This window comes from Eschscholzia californica, unplaced genomic scaffold (assembly GCF_041429995.1).
Source record: "Eschscholzia californica isolate CP2 unplaced genomic scaffold, dmEscCali1.0.p SCAF_6, whole genome shotgun sequence".
NCBI classification, from domain to species: domain Eukaryota; kingdom Viridiplantae; phylum Streptophyta; class Magnoliopsida; order Ranunculales; family Papaveraceae; genus Eschscholzia; species Eschscholzia californica.
In genome coordinates, this window is record NW_028238483.1 from 31334629 (window position 1) to 31353138 (window position 18510).

Sequence of the window (18510 nt, forward strand, 5' to 3'; positions counted from 1 at the left end):
TAAAATTAAAAACAAAAACCTAAATTCCACCTCACTTCCCTCTCCACCACTCATCTCTCTCCACGTCACCTCTCTCTCTCTCTCCAAGTCAGCACTCTCATGAAGGTCGCCGGCAGGAAAATTTTCCGGCCGGCGACCTTCAAACTTAAATAAAAAAAAAACATTTTTTTTTTCACTCACCTCTCTCTCCAATCAGCACTCTCATGAAGGTCGTCGGCCGGAAAATTTTCCGGCCGGCGACCTTCATACTTAAAAAAAAAAATTTTTTTTTTTTTTTTTCACTCACCTCTCTCCAATCAGCACTCTCATGAAGGTCGCCGGCCGGAAAATTTTCCGGCCGGCGACCTTCATACTTAAAAAAAAACAAAATTTTTTTTTTCACTCATCTCTCTCTCTCTCTAAAAATTCCGGCGAAGGGAAACCCCCTTCGCTGGAATTTTTAGAGAGAGAGAGAGATGAGTGAAAAAAAAAATTTTTTTTTTTTTTTTTAAGTATGAAGGTCGCCGGCCGGAAAATTTTCCGGCCGACGACCTTCATGAGAGTGCTGATTGGAGAGAGAGAGAGAGAGAGAGGTGAGTGAAATTTTTTTTTTTTTTTTTTTTAAGTTTGAAGGTCGCCGGCCGGAAAATTTTCCGGCCGGCGACCTTCATGAGAGTGCTGACTTGGAGAGAGAGAGAGAGAGGTGAGTTGGAGAGAGGTGACGTGGAGAGAGATGAGTGGTGGAGAGGGAAGTGAGGTGGAATTTAAGTTTTTGTTTTTAATTTTATTTTGAAAATATATTAATGGGAAGGGTAGTTATGACATTTCCATGAAAATAGGGGGCCATATTTAAATTTACAGAAATTTGGGGGCCATAAAGGAAGCTGGTCACAAAGTAGGGGGCCATATAGGAATTAACTCTTAAATTATTTCTTTCGTCCAAGAAAGCACTTCGTGAGAGATAGTTACCATATGAATATGGATTTTTTTCGAGTTTGCACGACAGTTTATTTTCTTATGTTCTTTGATTTATAATATCAAGTAAAAAAGAGGTGTCATTTGTTTTGACGAACTTTCAAGAATATAGAAACAACAATCCCAGTACTAGCCAAACTGATCAGCTTATTTTGGATTATAACTAATTTGATATATAGAAGCATTACAACGGATCGAGAATCAACTACAATACAGATGAAACCATTCTTTGCAATCAAAGGACATTATTGTATCGATATTTATGAGTATTTGATCTAAGGAAAGGAACGCCCAATATTGGCAGCTCCATTCATTAGGAGTTCATTAGATCGCATTGCGATCTGATTTTTTAGACTTTCCATGTAGTTCTTCAATGACTCCAACTGCTCCAGACCTATTTGTTCAATAGGTGATTCCCACCAGTACTGGTTCAAAGTGGCTTGCCTAGCCTGATCAAACTCCTGCCCCCTTTTTTTCTCTGCTTCAATTTGGGCTACAGTGTCATAGTATTGGTTGCTCAAGTCTGTCACAACAGCCCTTCGATTGGCTTCAAGGATTGATGCCACATGACTATTGTCCCGATTTGCGTTTCCAGTGAGGAAACGGTCGATGACAGAGTTGACCGAAGGATGGCCAAATGAAAATGCTTTTCCAGCTGGTGAGAAGACTACTATAGCAACCTCCACACCACATAAAATAGAAAGCTCACTAGCTTTCTTGAAAACACCAGCACGACGTTTGGAAAATGTAACCTGTCGAGTTACCTCATTTTGGATCCTCCTTATTTCAATCCTCTGTCGACCCATGCTGGGCCTTCTTGGCATTGTAGCTATAGAGGAAAGAATAAGGAAAAAGAATTTTGATGAAGTTGGAAGGTTGAGGTGAAGAAAATTTGATGAAGTTGGAAGGTTGAGGTGAAGGTATATATATATATACAGGGGAAGGTCCTTATTGATGTACTCATTTTTCTCTCTCAATTAAGCAGTCAAATAATCATTACTTGGATCATAAATTGTGATTTTTCTTCAAGATACTATATAAATGACTATTAATATTTACCAAAAATAAACAATAAAGATTTAGTTTTACTGAACTTCCATTTTTAAACCACTACAAGACAGAGATAATAAAGGTAAAACATAATGAAGGCCCTTTCCTAGTTTATATCTTCTAAATAACAATATTTTTTTAAAAATATAAATTTCTTCCTTTTTAAGTTAAAAATCTTAGAATTTTGTACAACCAAGAAATTTGATTTTGACTTATTAAAAATAGAAATAATTTGTGACTGATCATTTGTCTTTAAAACACATATTAAAGAGACCATTATTTATTTTCAAAGTTCATTTGTATCCAAGTGATTCATGAATGCATCTAGAACTATTTGATAGAATTTACAATCAACAATCTAATTTAATGGTTAACTTTTTTACATATTTTCAAATGAGACGGTAAGATGATGCGAAAATCCCACCCCTTGTTTAAGATGTTATCAGTCCCAAAGCCGTAACTTTTATTAACTTCGTTTTTACCAAAACTTTTATTAACTTTGTTTTTACCAAAACATTTTAGTCTTCTTGTCTCCAGGTTTCCTAAGTTTACTATATAAATACGAAAAAAAACTTCATTTAAATGTCTAGTTTTTCTTTGTAGACATTATTGGGGATCGAGCTATCACATAAAATTAATTTGTGATTTTATGTATTAAATTAGAAAAATATTGGCAGAATGGAATTTTTTTTCTAACATCTTATAGTACATGTAGAATTTTGTACAAAACCTCAACATTATTTTAGTATTTCTAACAATTTGCAGTTTAATCCCACAACAAATTAACCAGGTCTTTTCTCACAATTTACAATTTTTCTCTTTTTGTTGGGGCTTCAATCAAAACACTCGTGTTAAGCTTTATCGACAAGTCAGTTTGCTGCAAACACATAGTAATAAATAACATAAAAATTATCAAAATGCTAAAAACATAATAGCTGGTTGCAAAGATATTACAAAACTCTAACAAAAGTTTTCAAATGTTGATTCCTAGTACTAGGTTATCTAGCAATTACATGTACACCACTCCCTATCTTCTCTAGTTTTCTCTTCTTTATTTTGACATTCTACCACACACCCCTTTGTTGGTGGTAAAAATCATTTTTTATGACTCATTCGCACTGCAAGTGTCTAATACACTGATGCATGATTATTCTCAAGACTCGACGATTCACCATTTTCATTCATTGTGATCAGAAACTTTAATCTCGCCATAAGAATCTGCAAACCACTCGCAAAAAGACAAAAATATCATTTTAAATTTGCTATATTCAGTAACTAAAAACTAAATAGAGTAGTTTCAAGTTGAGGGTTACCCAAAATAACATAGAATCAGAGGTTGGGTTGTAGCCACTTATTAAGTTTTATCAGAACATTCAGAATGTTAAACGTATAACAGACAATTTAGGGATGAGTTTTAACCAAATCTACAGCTTTACCAGAATGTATAAAATGCTACATAAAAAAAAGATAGGGTTTCAAATATTTTAAATCTTAGATCTGAAAACCAAATTCTAAATTTGAAGTTTGTGGTTTTAACCAAAACTTACAAAGAATCATCAAAACTATAATGTAAAAAAACATTACAAGTAACAAACCACCATAACGTAAAGATCTAAACAAGAAATAATCGTAACCAAAACAATCTCATAAACGATTCCTTTCCCATTTAGTTTTCGAAAAAAATTAATTTTGAAAACTTAGATTAGATAGAGAGAAAGAGAGAAGCTTATGTTCAAAAGAAATTAGGGAGAAGAGATAAAGGGAAAGATAGATAAAGACAATCAATAGTTTCTTTTCGTGAGAGAAACTTTTAAATAAAGAATAAATTTCAAGAAACATAGAAGGCAATTTATCTTTTCTAATTTGAGATTTTGTTCACGTGACCATGATCGTAGGTTAGGAAGTAATAGATAAATAGAGGTCAAACATGTTCACTCTTCCTAATGGATAAATTTTCTACCAATAACACCCTCCGAACACAAATTACAACTTTCTTCTCAAAATCTTAGGAGGTGCGGAGTTGGAATCTCATTCTAAGGATTCTTACAGGTCCAAAAAAATCCAACTACAAGAGAACCGAAAACGGAAAGCTTTCGGTCCTTTTTGTTCCGACTCTTTGGTCTTAAGAACGTTGGATTTAAGAATGAGTGACTGGCCTTCTCCGACCCTTATTGCCCAATCTGAGAGTGAACAACTAATGCATTTCGCTTATTGATCAGGATGGTCGTCCGTAACCCTGGATGTCGAATGCGTACTAGAGGTAATCTCGTAGTTTCTACAGGGCGGAGACGATGGGGTCGGTCTATTGATTTTTCATATTTTGTTGCATTTCTTTAAAAGGGTTGAAGAGAGATGGTGCATCAAGTTGTTCTCAAGGGCCAACTTAATCCTCTTCCCTAGAATCCAAGAGGAGGGAAGCCTAGGATATCACCCGACTCTAACTATTGTCCATCTACGATTCAAATTATTTTGCGGTTGTAAACTCATTGACCCAACGATTTTGGCCCCTAAACCCATCCTATATATTGTGTATGTTTTTTGGTAGTGCTTCATCGATGAATATAAGGGTGAGATTTCTTTTAGCTCATAATCTGTGACCAACTCACCGTTTTGATCCCTACAAATGTCCGACATTCGTTTTGGTCTCTCAGGGCAAAAAGAATTCCAACTCTTTCCAGAAATACTGTTAGGGGGCAAAAAAGAATCAATCAGAAAAAACTTAAAAATAATTAAATCCACCTCATTTCACCACTTCTCTCTTCCACTCATCTCTCCCTCTCTCTGATTATCCGAACTCTCTCTAATCGTCGAAACTCTCTCTAATCCTCGGTACTCTCTCTTGTCATCAGATTTCTCTCTCTAAAAGCTTGAGATTTTATGTTAGTGATAGTCATGGTTTGCAGACTGTGTTTGAAACTTAACCTTGGATGTGCAGAAGTAGAAATTTTGTGTGTTTTCTTTCTATGTAGTTCGATAGGGGACAATATATAAACATAATTTTCTAAGAGTGTTTGAGTCAGACTAGTCCGAAACGTTACTTCACTTCTAAGGCGGAATTATTTACAAGAAAAGCAAAAAAGAAAAGGAGCATGTTTTGGATCAATTTTCATCACATCTCCTTAAAAAATACACTAATATCATAATAGATTATACATCATTGTAAAAATATACAAGTAATTGGTATAACCATTCTCTACCCTGCCATATGACTACAACAAGCACATTTACAAAATAATTAAATTATTTATTTCGTCCAAGAAAGCACTTCGAGATAGATAATTATCATATGAATATGGATTTTCTTGCCGTTTTTACGGGCAAGTTATATTCTTACGTTCTTTGATTTATAATATCAAGTAAAAAAGACGTATCATTTGTTGAGATGATCTACCAAGAATATAGAGACAAACAATACAACCACAGTACTAGCCAAACTAATTTGATAGAATCAGTACAACGGAGAATCAGTACAAAGGAGAATCAGGTAATTAACCGATACAAATGAAACCCTAATATTATTTGCAATCGAAGGAATGGAACGCCCAATATTGACAACTCCATTCATCAAAAGTTCATTAGATTGCATTACGATATGATTCTTCAGACTTTCCACGTAATTCTTCAATGATTTCAACAAAACGTTTCGAAATGCGTCGTGCATTATTCATAACATATTATGATTAGCAAATTATTTTCATTGTTTATCTATTCATAATGCAATCCTTCAAAATATCTTTTCGATCACTATCAGTTACCTATTTTAAAATTTTAAGGACCTCACAACGTGTTATAAACGACTATCTCTGTTTAACACCTTAATTACTTAAAGGAATTTGTCTACGCGATATATGTCCAATTATATGTCTAGTGCGCTCAAACAATGGCCTATACAGATAGGGGTTACAATTTGAGAGATATCATAACACAATATGTATAACAAATATTATATACATATACTTGTGTATGAGTTCATCGTGATGCATTATTGTATACAATATCATTATGTATTGTAAATATAGTAATAAAATATAAGGAAATGTAGCCAAAACTCCCTAGAAAATTTAGACTTCAGTTAAAAAAGATCAGTCAATATTTTATAATTTTCAGCTCTCCGAGTATTTTTTTAATTTGCAGCGCCTTGCGACAGCTTTCCAGACCTTGCGACAACTTTTCAACACCTTGCGACAACTTTCCAACACCTTGCAACAACTTTACAACTGTTTTGCAATAGTTTTGGAGCGCCTTGCAACACCTTACAACAGTTTTGCAACGCCTTGCAACACTTTTGTAAAAAATATTTGGTTTTTAACTAAATAAAGTTCAAATATTTGAGTTTTTAGCAAATTTTTTTTTTTTAGTGAAAATCGAAATTCGAACTGACAAAGATCTTCTCTCCCCTCCCCTCTCTGACAATAACCGTCTCCTCTAGAGAGAGAAACCGTATAGTTCTTCGTTTAGCTTCGGCGAAGGGCTGTCTCTTCGTCGGAATCTCTGTTCCTTTTCCTTCTTCGAGTGTGTTGTTTCGTTTCTTGCCCTAATTTTAACTACTTTAATCATCCCAATAGATTGTTTGGAGTATGAAGGCAAATGGTGATATGGGAAGAAGATAATATCCACCAATATCGACAATTCATCATCCGACTAACCATTATCAATTGTCATTGAGGGAGGAGAAAGTGGGTAAAAGTGATGGATTCCTAAGGAGATTTTGTCCATTGATGAAGACTGATGTTTCGTCCATTGATGAAGAGTGACGATTTGGTAGTTCTCCATGCTAGTACTGTGGAAAATATAACGATTAGGCATATTAATATCAATCCATAGTCCACGATCCAACCGATTGCAAGTGCAAGGAAGAAGAGTTTGTGGTTGTTTCTACTTATGTTTTAGTACAATAAAATTTTATGACCTTTAGGGTCTTTTCATTCGCGATCTTAATGATCTTTTCATTTTATGATTTTTAGGGTCTTTTTATTTAGTATTCGTCTTGTTACTCCTTTTCTTTCATGAGACACTTTACGTTCGAAAGTTCTATGTAGTACTTTACTTATGTAACCCTCATGTTATTCTAGAAGGAGTTAAAATTCTCAAACCATGTAACATTCTGGATTATGTCTTACTTATGAATGAATTCTGGTTTTACTCAAAAAAAAAAAGAAAAATAAATAAATTTACACTGTTCTTAACTAAAAAATAGTTTAATACTCCGTGTAATATAACACTCTAACCTATATAAACCAAAATCAACATTTCCTAGAGAGATAAATTTGGTTTACCGAGAAACATGTATGCATTCTAAGTTGAAGAATAAATTCGATCTGAATTACACGAATCTGTTACTATTACAGACCAAATCTGTTACTATTACAGACCATGCATGAAAAAGGGTTTGGTTTAATATAGCGACAAGTCACTGTTATAATATAACATTGTAAAAGACAGAAACATTGGTGTGTCAAACTAGTCATCCAAAAAACCATTTCAAAGATAAAAGACATAAAACAGTTGTAAACTATTTGAAGGAATCAATAACAATCAAAACATCTTTAACTATTGATAATCACTTGTACTACAAAAACTCTTGATTAGAGACTATTGGATATACTGATTCACAAGGATAAGAGAGAATCTCATATCCTCTTTCTATAGTTCAGTGGTTCCACAATCTTGTGTTAATTCTCTATATCTCAAAATATATGGTTTCTTAATATTGTTAAAACTGTATCTTGTAAATCAAGTAACAACCCTAATTAGGATCTATTGTACATCTATAAATACAGATTGATTTATGTGTTCTTCATCAAGTGAAGACACAATGAGTTTTGTGTTCAATAGTTTAATAGTTCAGTAGTTCAATAGTTTACTAGTTCAACTTGGTAGCAGAGCAGCGTACAAAATCCATGAGATTAAGTGTCCCACCATCGAATACTACCCCATCCCTCCCTTTCACTCAACCCCATTCATGCGTCAACATTAAATTGGATTCTACTAATTTGTTGTGAAAAGCTCAATTTCTACCGTCGCTTCAATGCTTTGATCTTGAAGATATTATTGATGGTTCGAAGTCCTCTCCATCCCCACTACTAAGTGATGGATCTGTTAATCAAATGTTTCCGCTGTGGCAAAAGAAGGACAAGTTACTCTTTCCGTGGTTATTATCTTCTCTCTCCGAACTAGTTCTTCGTTTATCCGTTGTCAAACCGCATCTGCTGTTTGGACTTCCTTGGAGCAACAATTTGCTTCCAATTTATTCAGCTCATTTACTACATTTCAAATGTGAGCTTAATGCAATTAAAAAGGATAATCGAACCATGCGTGAGTTTATTTCTCACGCCCGATTCCTAGCCGACATTCTTGCACCGTCCGATTATGCTATCTCCACACTTGAACTTCAACATGCTATTCTCAATGGTTTGGATAGTTCATATCCATTGTTTCATCTTTAACAACAACTATGCACCAGTTTAACTTTGATAATTTTGAATCTTTTTTATACACTTATGAATTAAGATTGGATACACAAAATTCTGCATCTCGTTCTCAGCCTGACCATAGTCGTGGCAATGGTAATACTTCTCGAGGTCGTGGTGGTGGTAAAGGAAGGGGTCGATCCTTCCATTTGCAATCTACTGCTGATCATAATGAACATGTATGTCAACTTTGTGGTAGAGGTAATCTTCAAGCATGGCAATGCTGGAACAAATTTGACAAAAATTTCAGGCCACAGAAAAATAAACCACCCTCCCACTTTCGTCCACCAATGTCTTATGTAGCACAAAATTTCGGCGGATATACATATGATTGGACTGTCACCGCTGATACAGGAGCTACCAATCATATGACGAATAACCTTGCTGATATTCAACACCATTATGAGTACAACGACCCATATCAGGTAAAGGTGGGAGCCGGTAACAATTTATCCTTTTCCGACGTCGGTTCCTCCACTTTTCCCACTTCCACCCGAAAGTTTCACCTCTCTAAAATGCTTCATGTTCCATCTCTAACACAATGTCTTTTATCTGTATCACGTTGCTCTTGATAACAATGTATTTTTTGAATTTCACCTGGATTTTTGTATTGGGAAGGACCGATGGACAGGGAAGGAGGTCCTTTGCGGGCCGGCTGATTTGGAAGGACTCTACCATCTTACATTCTCCTCTTAAAGCATTTGTTGGAGAACGTACATCTCTTCATGGTTGGCATCACCGCCTTGGTCACCATATACTTAACACTGTCAAATATGTCATTTCGCGGCACAGTCTGCTTAGTTCTAATAATACTTTTTCATTTTTTTCTTCATGTTGAGAAAATAAAAGTCATAAATTGTCATTCAACAAAACTGTCACTACATATTCTAGTCCATTGAGTTAAGTCGTGTCAGATGTTTGGCCTCCATCTCCAGTTCATTCTAATGAAGTATCAAGCAACTAGATTTGGAAAATGAGATAGAATGAGGGAGAGAGAAAAGACGATAACAACAAACTGAATTGGGCATAAGATCCCTTATAACTTCCATTTTGGATCTTGTGTATTAAAGATCTATTTTCTTGTATGAATGGACTTACTGTTTTCTCAATTATTACTTTTTTAACCGTACATGATAAATATCTGCAGATGTATTGAAGAAATACAGAAATTCTCTAGAGCTTTAATAGAGAGGGGAAGAAGAAATTCGACAAAGAGAAAAAGAGAACATTTGAGAGAGAGAGAGAGAGCGAGAAAGAGAGGTCTCATTCGAAGAGAGACAGAGATCTGATTGGAGAGAGAATTTGAGCGAGAAATTAGAGAGAGAAAGAAAGATGAGAGAGAGAGACAGAAGAGAGAGAACACAAGAGAGAAAGAGTGGAAGGCTGTGTTTGGTGAAAAAAAAATTTTTACACGCCGATGAAATTTTTAACCCAGGAACTTTTCTTGTTCCCTGACATATTGACCTAAAATTAGGTATCCTTTTCGGTTGATATAATTTTGATAAAAATGTCCAAAAATTTAAACAGATCTGTCTGCTCAAGGGTTAAAATAATGCCAACAACTTTAACCAGTCAGTTGTCCATGTACTCCGAAAATCTAGAGATCACAGTTTCGATTTGTAGTGTGCGTGGAAAAGTGTTTGATGTGTGATCATGACGAACATCCTTAATGGTTTTAATGAAACCCAAGGAAATAGATACTGGTGTCTAATTCTAATGTCAATAACTAAAATAGGATTATAGAATCTTTTAGTCTAACGTCCAAAAATATACAGAATAATTAGATATTTATCCATACCTCCAAAGGCAATATGAAATAGAAAATAAGACAGAAACTGTACTTTTTTTTGTGGACTTCAATTCTATAGTCATTTTTCTCCCGATAGTGTTTCATAAATATATTCTAACTCATTAGTAAAGCAAATGTTTTTAGGGTTGGATTAACCAAGATATTGCTTTGGAAAATTATATTGTCAAAACTTTATTACCAAAATCTTTTGTTGCCTAAACATCCTATATCTCCATATCCCTAATAGGGAAAATTATAATTTTCGAGTTTGTTTTGTCTCTATCTATTTTAAAAAGGGAAATTTTAAAAGGCCCCCCCGTTTTTGTTAAAAGGCCTCCCCGCTAAAAGCGCCCCTCATTATAACCCATTTGGTTATAGGGCCCCCTCTACAAAAGAGCACCTCCTTCATCAATATTTGACCTAACGGCAAAGTTAACGCCGTTAGGTCAAACTTAACCCAAGACTAGAGATGTTGACCACGCCACATCATCATCTTCTCCGGTAGGTCGCCGGCCGGCCAAACTTCCGGCCGGCGACCTTCAAATTTTTTTTTTTTTTTTATTCTCTCTCTCTCCAAAAAAAAATTTTTTTTTTTTTTTTTTTTTATCTCTCTCTCTCTCTAGAGATCTAGAGAGCAGATCCAATGGATCTGCTCGCAGACCCTTTGGAGGTCTGCGAACATACCTTCAAAAGGTCTGTTCGCAGACCTCTAATGGGTCTGTGAACAGACCTTCAAAGGGTCTGTTCGCAGACCTTCAATGGCTGCACTCTCTCTCTCTCTAGATCTATAGAGAGAGAGAGAGTTAAAAAAAAAAAAAAAAAATTTTTTTTTGGAGAGAGAGAGAGAATAAAAAAAAAAAAAAAATTTGAAGGTCGCCGGCCGGAAGTTTGGCCGGCCGGCGACCTACCGGAGAAGATGATGATGTGGCAGAGAGAGAAAATGAGATGGAGGAGAGAAAATGTGGGTGAAATACACCTTTAAAGGGGGTTTTTTTCACCCATTCAAAGAGGGGGGCCTTTTAACCAAGCTAAGTCAAAGGGTTTTTACTAAGTCAACGAAATCATGGGGAGGCCTTTTAACAAAAACGGGGAGGCCTTTTAAAATCTCCCTTTTAAAAATCCACGCCAACATGTTCATCATTAATTTGTCCATCTTAAGATATTTCAATTTTTTTTGAAGTGGTTCATCTGTGAGTATAAGAGTTAATTTCCTTTTAGCTCCCAATGTGTGACCAAATCACCATTTTGATCCTATAAATGTCTGGAAGTTTATTTTGATCTCCGAGTGCAGAAAAAAAGTCCAGCTCTTTCCAGAAATACCATTAGGGGCTAAAAATGAATTAATCACGTAAAACAAAAAAAAAAAATTATATCCACTTCATCTCTCCTTTTCCCGCCATTTCATCACTTTTCTCTTCCACTTCATCTCTCCCTCGACCTCTCTGATAATCAGAACTCTCTCTATTATCGTCATAACTCTCCCCCACTCTCTAAAGCTTGATATTTTATGTTAGCGATAGTCCACCTTCCTGATAGTTTTTGTTTGATATTTTATGTTAGTGATAGTTATCGTCAGAACTCTCCCCCTCTCTCTAAAGCTTGATATTTTATGTTGGTGATAGTTATCGTCAGAACTCTCCCCCTCTCTCTAAAGCTTGATATTTTATGTTGGTGATAGTTATCGTCAGAACTCTCCCCCTCTCTCTAAAGCTTGATATTTTATGTTAGTGATAGTTTTTGTCTGAAACTTACCTGATATGTGAAGAAAGTAAAACTTGATGACTTGACTTTTTTTGTTTGGTTAGCAACTTGGAAGGTTAACATTTAAAATGAAATGATATATTTGTGGTTTATTGACTTGTTCAGATTCCTGGAGTAGTACTTAAAACAAGTGAGTGGGAATGTTATATTTGAATGAAGATATGAATCCTCAGTTTATGGTTTAGGTGCTCAGGTTAACCTACCCGACTCAGTTTCTATGGGATTGAAAGATTGATAATCAGGATACATCAAGGATTCTATCATCATTTCTAGTTTGTTATATCTTGTTATAGTTCTAAAAATATTTGAACATTGGGGGAAAGTAAAATATATTCTTATACTTAAGAGAAGAAAGATATCAGGATTAATAATTTTGTAGTTATTAATAATTTTGTAATTATGTTATAACGTTTCAATTAATATTTAAATTGTAACTTTCTTACTATTCCATTAGCTATTAAAGAAGAAAACAAAAATATATATTAGGTGATTCCAAAGGGATATTGTCCTGAGATGATTTCTTAAGAACACAAAATCGCGAGATAAAATTTAATTCACAACATGTTTCGACTATTATCACTAAGATTCATTATGTTTTCTTTGATCCTTTAAGAATCTAATTATTTAGTTGCAATACTGCTTGCATATCAAAGAAACTTGAAAAATAATTAATTGAAGCGATCATTTAGAAATCTCATACAACGAGTCTGGTTTTGTCAAGAATTTAACACATATATTACTGAATTGTAACGTCCCGGGTCTTGAGTGAGAGACTAGAATGAGTAAGTGGCTTTAAGAACTATTTTGCAAACAAACAAGGTGAAATCAGGGACTATATATTTAATCGGGTCAAGTCAGGGGGCTGTTTTGCTCTTTATGAAAAAACTAGGGACCAAAGAGGAATTTCAACATTTAATCATATACTCCCTCTGTCCCAATTTAAGAGTCCCGTATTCCTTTTTCGTCTGTCCCAAATTAAGAGTCTCATTCCTCTTTTATCATATAAAATCCATAGATTGTCCAATTATACCCGTGTTGACAACATATAATGTATTTATTACTTAATTAAAACAATTCGTATTTTGGTAATCTTTTAGAAAGAGATGAGAATAATTTGTGTTTATGGAAACTAATCTTATATATAGTACTAATTCTTTTGAATTCCAAAAAAACATGTTAAAAATTAATGTGGGTAAAAATGGAAAAGTATTTTTTTTGAAAAAAAATTACGTTTTTAAAATGGGACTCTTAATTTGGGACGGAGGGAGTATTTGGAATTCTTAGCTTTGTTCATCCATTTCTAAGTGTTCTTCCACATCTATTAAATCGGGTTGGACAGAGATTAGGGCTAAAAGGTTAAAGTTTGGGAAAATTGAGATGGTTAGAGAGATAAATGAGGAAATTCAAGCAATGAACGGTTTTCTAGAGAGAGAGAGGACAAAAGAGAAATAGTTTCAAAGGAGATTTTTGGGAGAGATGAAGGCTTGAAGCTTGATTGTGTATGAAAATTTTGGTCATAGCTCTTTGGAATGAAGGTAAACGTTAGTAATTGCAGAGATTTTGACTTTGTTACTACCTTTTTATTTAATGCTTCTTCTTCATTCTACTCCAGTGTGAGATCAACTTCATTAATGGAAGTTAAGCTTTACATGTATTAGGTTTTCTGAAGATGATTAGACAAAGCTACAAAGAGATTGTTGCGAGACATCACTGCATGAGAAGGGTAAGAATTTGTCACTTCAATTTCAAATAGCGTTATGGAATGTTTAAATAATTTAAATTCTGGGGTTATATGATCTGGAGACTGGAAATTGGGGGTTTTGTGGTCATGTGATCATGGTTAGATGTTGGAGTTCAAAGAAATTAGTGCTAAAATTTAATGGTTGAAGATGCAAATCGATTGGGTTGGAATAATGGACTGCGCACTACAGTCTCTTGTTCGACATTTCTGTGTTAATTGAATATCCGGATGAATTAATACAAAAGACATAAGTTGTACCTTGGGATGTTAGATTTTCGAATTGGTACGGTACAAGTCCGTTGAACCTCGGAAGAGAAAGTTATGACTGTTTTAGCGAGTAGTGTGCTGTTAGGAAAATCTGAGTCACTGTTGTGTGTATTTTGATATTTCGAGAACTGTACACTTTAAATTTGGCTGGGGCACTATGTAACAAGATGTTAGAAATTGAATTAGCTTTCTGACGATATATGGTATGATCGAAAGGGGTCAGAGTTGGGACATGAATGAATCTAAGACAAAATAAAGTTACTCATGTTCTTCCAACGTGAATGCGAGTCAAGTCTAATTTGTTCTTTCTTTTATTATGGTTCTTTCGGAGTTATTTATGTTATTTTAAGATTCTTCTCGAAGAATCTAAGTTTTATCTTTGTCTAGGATGTCAAAAGGAAAGTCCAAACGATTTGGGAGCGACATGCTCGAAGCAAAGCGGATGAGGACAGAGTCTTGAATCGCTAGGTAGGGGGTACCTCTTGTTTTCTTTTATATTATCGTCTAGATTCATGGTAGGAGTATGAGGTATGCATGCATCACTATGCGCAGATGGATAGACGACCATATTGCATGATTTACACCGTTGATTTCAATGAAGTTATAACGTTGTTTATAACTATTTAGGTAAGGGTTTTACGTTGAAGTTTGTATCGTTGCTTTTGATTCTTGGCGGTTTTGATGATTTAGACTCCGATTTCAATGGAACTGTTATCGTGAACTTTGCTTATTGATGTGATGGTTTATATATGCAAAAAATGTCTTACGATTGATTTCTAAAAGAATGACTTTTGAAAAGTAATGTAATAATCGATGTTTTGAAAACATAAAGATTTTTGAATGTTGTATGTGATCGGTAAAGTGGACTGAGACGAGTCATGAGGGTCTTGACAGTTGTAGTTAGTGTTGTTTAAAAGTCCGGTCCCCACCTAGTTGACCCGGGTTGAAATAGTCCCAGGGCAGGCCTCAACCCGGGTTGGCTAATGGCTATAGAAGGCCCCCAAGCCCGAGATCGATATAGACCAGGCTTGGTCGGACCGGGTATACACCTAGGCTTGGTCGGACCGGGTATAGACCCAGGCTTGGTTGGGCCGGGTTGAACCCGGGTCAGTCCGATTTTTATGTAATTTAAAAAAAATCATAATCTAAATAAAACAATATAAATATATGGTTTATTTTGAAATATATCCATAGTTTAGAAATGATTTTCTTGAAATATTTTTGGGAATGAATTTCAGATGATTTTATGAGAAAAATAAATATGACATGATTTAAAAATGACTTTGAAAAGATTTTGAGAATATGAATTAGTTAATAGGATATGATTTATATAAATTAGTTTGGAAAAGATTTTTGGAAAGATTTGTTTGGAAGTGATTTTAGACATTACTTTTTAGAAATAATTAATAGAATTTACATAAATAAGTCGGATCAATTTAGGAAAGATTTTTGAAAAGAAATTTAGCAAGTGATTTTAGAAATTATTTCTTGGAAATAATTAATAGAGGAAGTGATTTTAGAATTTAGAAATTTTCTGACCGAAACCCTAAATTCTATGGTTCAAATGAAAGAGTTGCAATCTTTAAGTTTAGACGACTCGTCGATGTTGGAGAAACTGTGATTGCTTTTTATTCAGATCTGTTGTAGCGATCCTTAATCTTGCACATCAGCAAGAGGAAATTGATTCAGTAGTGAACTTGACAGTCATATGGGTTATCGTTAGATCTGTGTGTAGATATTGCTGGTAATTTTTCTTTGTATGTAACCATAATAAATTGAACTTGACAGGCATATGGGTTATCGTTAGATCTGTGTGTAGATATTGCTGGTAATTTAGCAAGTGATTTTAGAAATTACTCCATGGGTATATAGTCCAAAATAATGTTCAAAAAGGGTTTAGGGTCCAATCTTCCCAAAAAATAGATTTTTAGTCATTTTACTCTTGGGACTAAAAACCCTTAGTACATAAAACAACATACCTTCCATGTCCCAATCATATTTCGCAGGATTTTCTAATGTGTGGGGCCAGACATAAATTCAAACGGCTTGTTGTACCGAGATTAATAAAGGAAAAACATATATATTTTAAACAAGATTTTCTCTCTCATCATTCATCTATTTTGATACCGAATCTGAACTCTCCCCAATCGATTCGTTACCATGATTTTTGGTTTTAAAAAGGAAACGAAATCATCAATTTTCTCTCTCATCGAATCTGTTTTGGAAACAAAATCATAACAAAAATGTGTCATGTTCAATAAAGTACACATAATTTCGTATAAATTACACATAGTTTGTTGAATGATTTAAAACGTGTACCTGCTTTTGCGATTTGGACATAATTTTGGATATTTCCAAATCAATTTTCTCTCTCTTTGCAGATTTGCAAACCAAATCAATTTTCTCTCTCTTGCTATGTGATTTTTTTTTTCGATTTAAATCAAATTTCTCTCACTTAACTTTCAGATTTGGAAAGAGTATATTTTCTGAGATCAATTTAGCGTGATTTGGGGGTTAATATACAAAACGTTTATATCACTTTCTCTCGCTTAACTTTCAGATTTGGAAAGAATATATTTTTCTGGGATCAATTTAGCGAGATTTGGGGGTTAATATACATAACGTATATATCACTTTCTCTCATTTAATTTTCGTTTTTTACTTATACATAACCAAACATCCCTTACAAATTATGAAACATGTTCATAAATTATGTATAATTTACGAACATTACAACAACATTTGTAGAGTTATGTCAACAACCTTTGGTTGGAGTGGTCACCAAGTTGTTTTCCACCCTATAGGTCAAGTGTTCGAGACACGAAGTCATACCCCTTAAAGTATGCTGACATTTACAAAAAAAAAACATTTGTAGAGTTATTACTCATATATAACCACACAACGATTACAAATTATGAAACAAGTATGTGTTATGTATGACGAGGAAACAATCATTTGTCATGTATACAACGTAAGTTATCAAATGTATATGTGTCATGTTCAATAAATTACACATAATTTCTTTTAAATTACACATCCAACATTCTGTTACAAAAAAAAAACTTACAACATCTTCTCTGGTTCAGAAATGGTGCCCATCCATGTAATCTCCGTTTGCAGTCTTGAACTGGACAAACAACAGTTACACGTTTTAAATCATTTTTGATGAATTTGAAATCATTCCCAGTGTTTATACTACATTGTCGAAGAGCATATCGAAATACTTTTGCACCACCAGGAAACAACTGACCATCTTCAGTAAATATTTTGTCCCAGCCATCATATTTTAGTTTTGTGGTCTTACTTAGATTGGATGATTCTGTAGGAAATTCCATAAGTAACAACAAAACTTCAAAAAGAAAAACATATACATTTGTCAACAGAATATACAATTGACTAGAAACGACATGTACAATGGAATAAATTATGCATACTGTATGTTAAACTTCATAATGTGTTGGGGGACAAACAAAACTTTAGTTTGAATCGGAAGGTCACTGTTATGTGAAAATATGTATAATGTGCAATAAATTACATATAATTTTTGGAACGTTACACAATGTTTACATTCTGTTGCAGTATTGTACGAAATCTTCAGTGGTTCAAATGTGTAAAGCGCAATAAAGTACATATAATTTTTTGCACAATACACATTGTTTACATTCTGTTACAATAACATCGTAAGGAATCTTCTATGGTACAAATGTGTGATGTTCAATAAATGCACATACTTTCATGTAAATTACACATCGTTTACATTCTGTTACAAAAAAAAACATACGAAATCTTCTCTGGTACAAAATTGTTATGTTCAAGAAAGTACACATAATTTCATAATCTTCTATGGTACAAATGTGTGATGTTCAATAAATGCAAATACTTTCATGTAAATTACACATCGTTTACATCCTGTTACAAAAAAAACGTACGGAACGTTCTCTGGTACAAAATTGTTACGTTTAACAAAGTACACATAATTTCGTAATCTTCTATGGTACAAATGTGTGATGTTCAATAAATGCACATACTTTCATGTAAATTACACATCGTTTACATTCTGTTACAAAAAAAAATGTACGGAATCTTCTCTGGTACAAAGTTGTTATGTTCAAACCATGTAATTTGTTCGACCGTATTCCTTCTGTGAATGAAATTATGATTTTTCTGAAAATAAAAATAAAAATAAAAATAAATAGAGGATGACTTACATAAATAAGTTGGGGTTATTTCCTAAATAACCCCCTAGTTTATGACTACCTTCCTGCGTAACCCTTAGTTTATCAAAAATACCCGTATGACCCCCTTTTGTAGATTTCAATGCATTGATTAAAAAGTCAGATTTTATCTTTCCTTCTTTGTTTATATGAGTCCTTTGTCTTTATTTTTTCACATTATATACCCTTTTTTTTCTTCCTTTTTTGATCTCCATGAATGGAGTTCCTCATTTTTCTTAAATTCGATATTAGAAAAAATTAAGC

At 34.0% G+C, this 18510-nt stretch overlaps 1 long non-coding RNA gene and 1 pseudogene across 1 annotated transcript; one reads left to right on the forward strand and one right to left on the reverse strand.

The window, feature by feature from the left end:
- Positions 1 to 1229: 1229 nt before the first annotated feature.
- Positions 1230 to 1766, reverse strand: LOC147533527 (agamous-like MADS-box protein AGL62 pseudogene; annotated as a pseudogene).
- An 11550-nt stretch (positions 1767 to 13316) lies between these two features.
- LOC147533528 (uncharacterized) lies at positions 13317 to 17396 on the forward strand. Its single transcript, XR_015227846.1, has 3 exons — positions 13317 to 13559; positions 13683 to 13747; positions 14420 to 17396. It is a non-coding gene; the product is annotated as an uncharacterized LOC147533528 (long non-coding RNA).
- The last annotated feature ends 1114 nt before the right edge of the window (positions 17397 to 18510 follow it).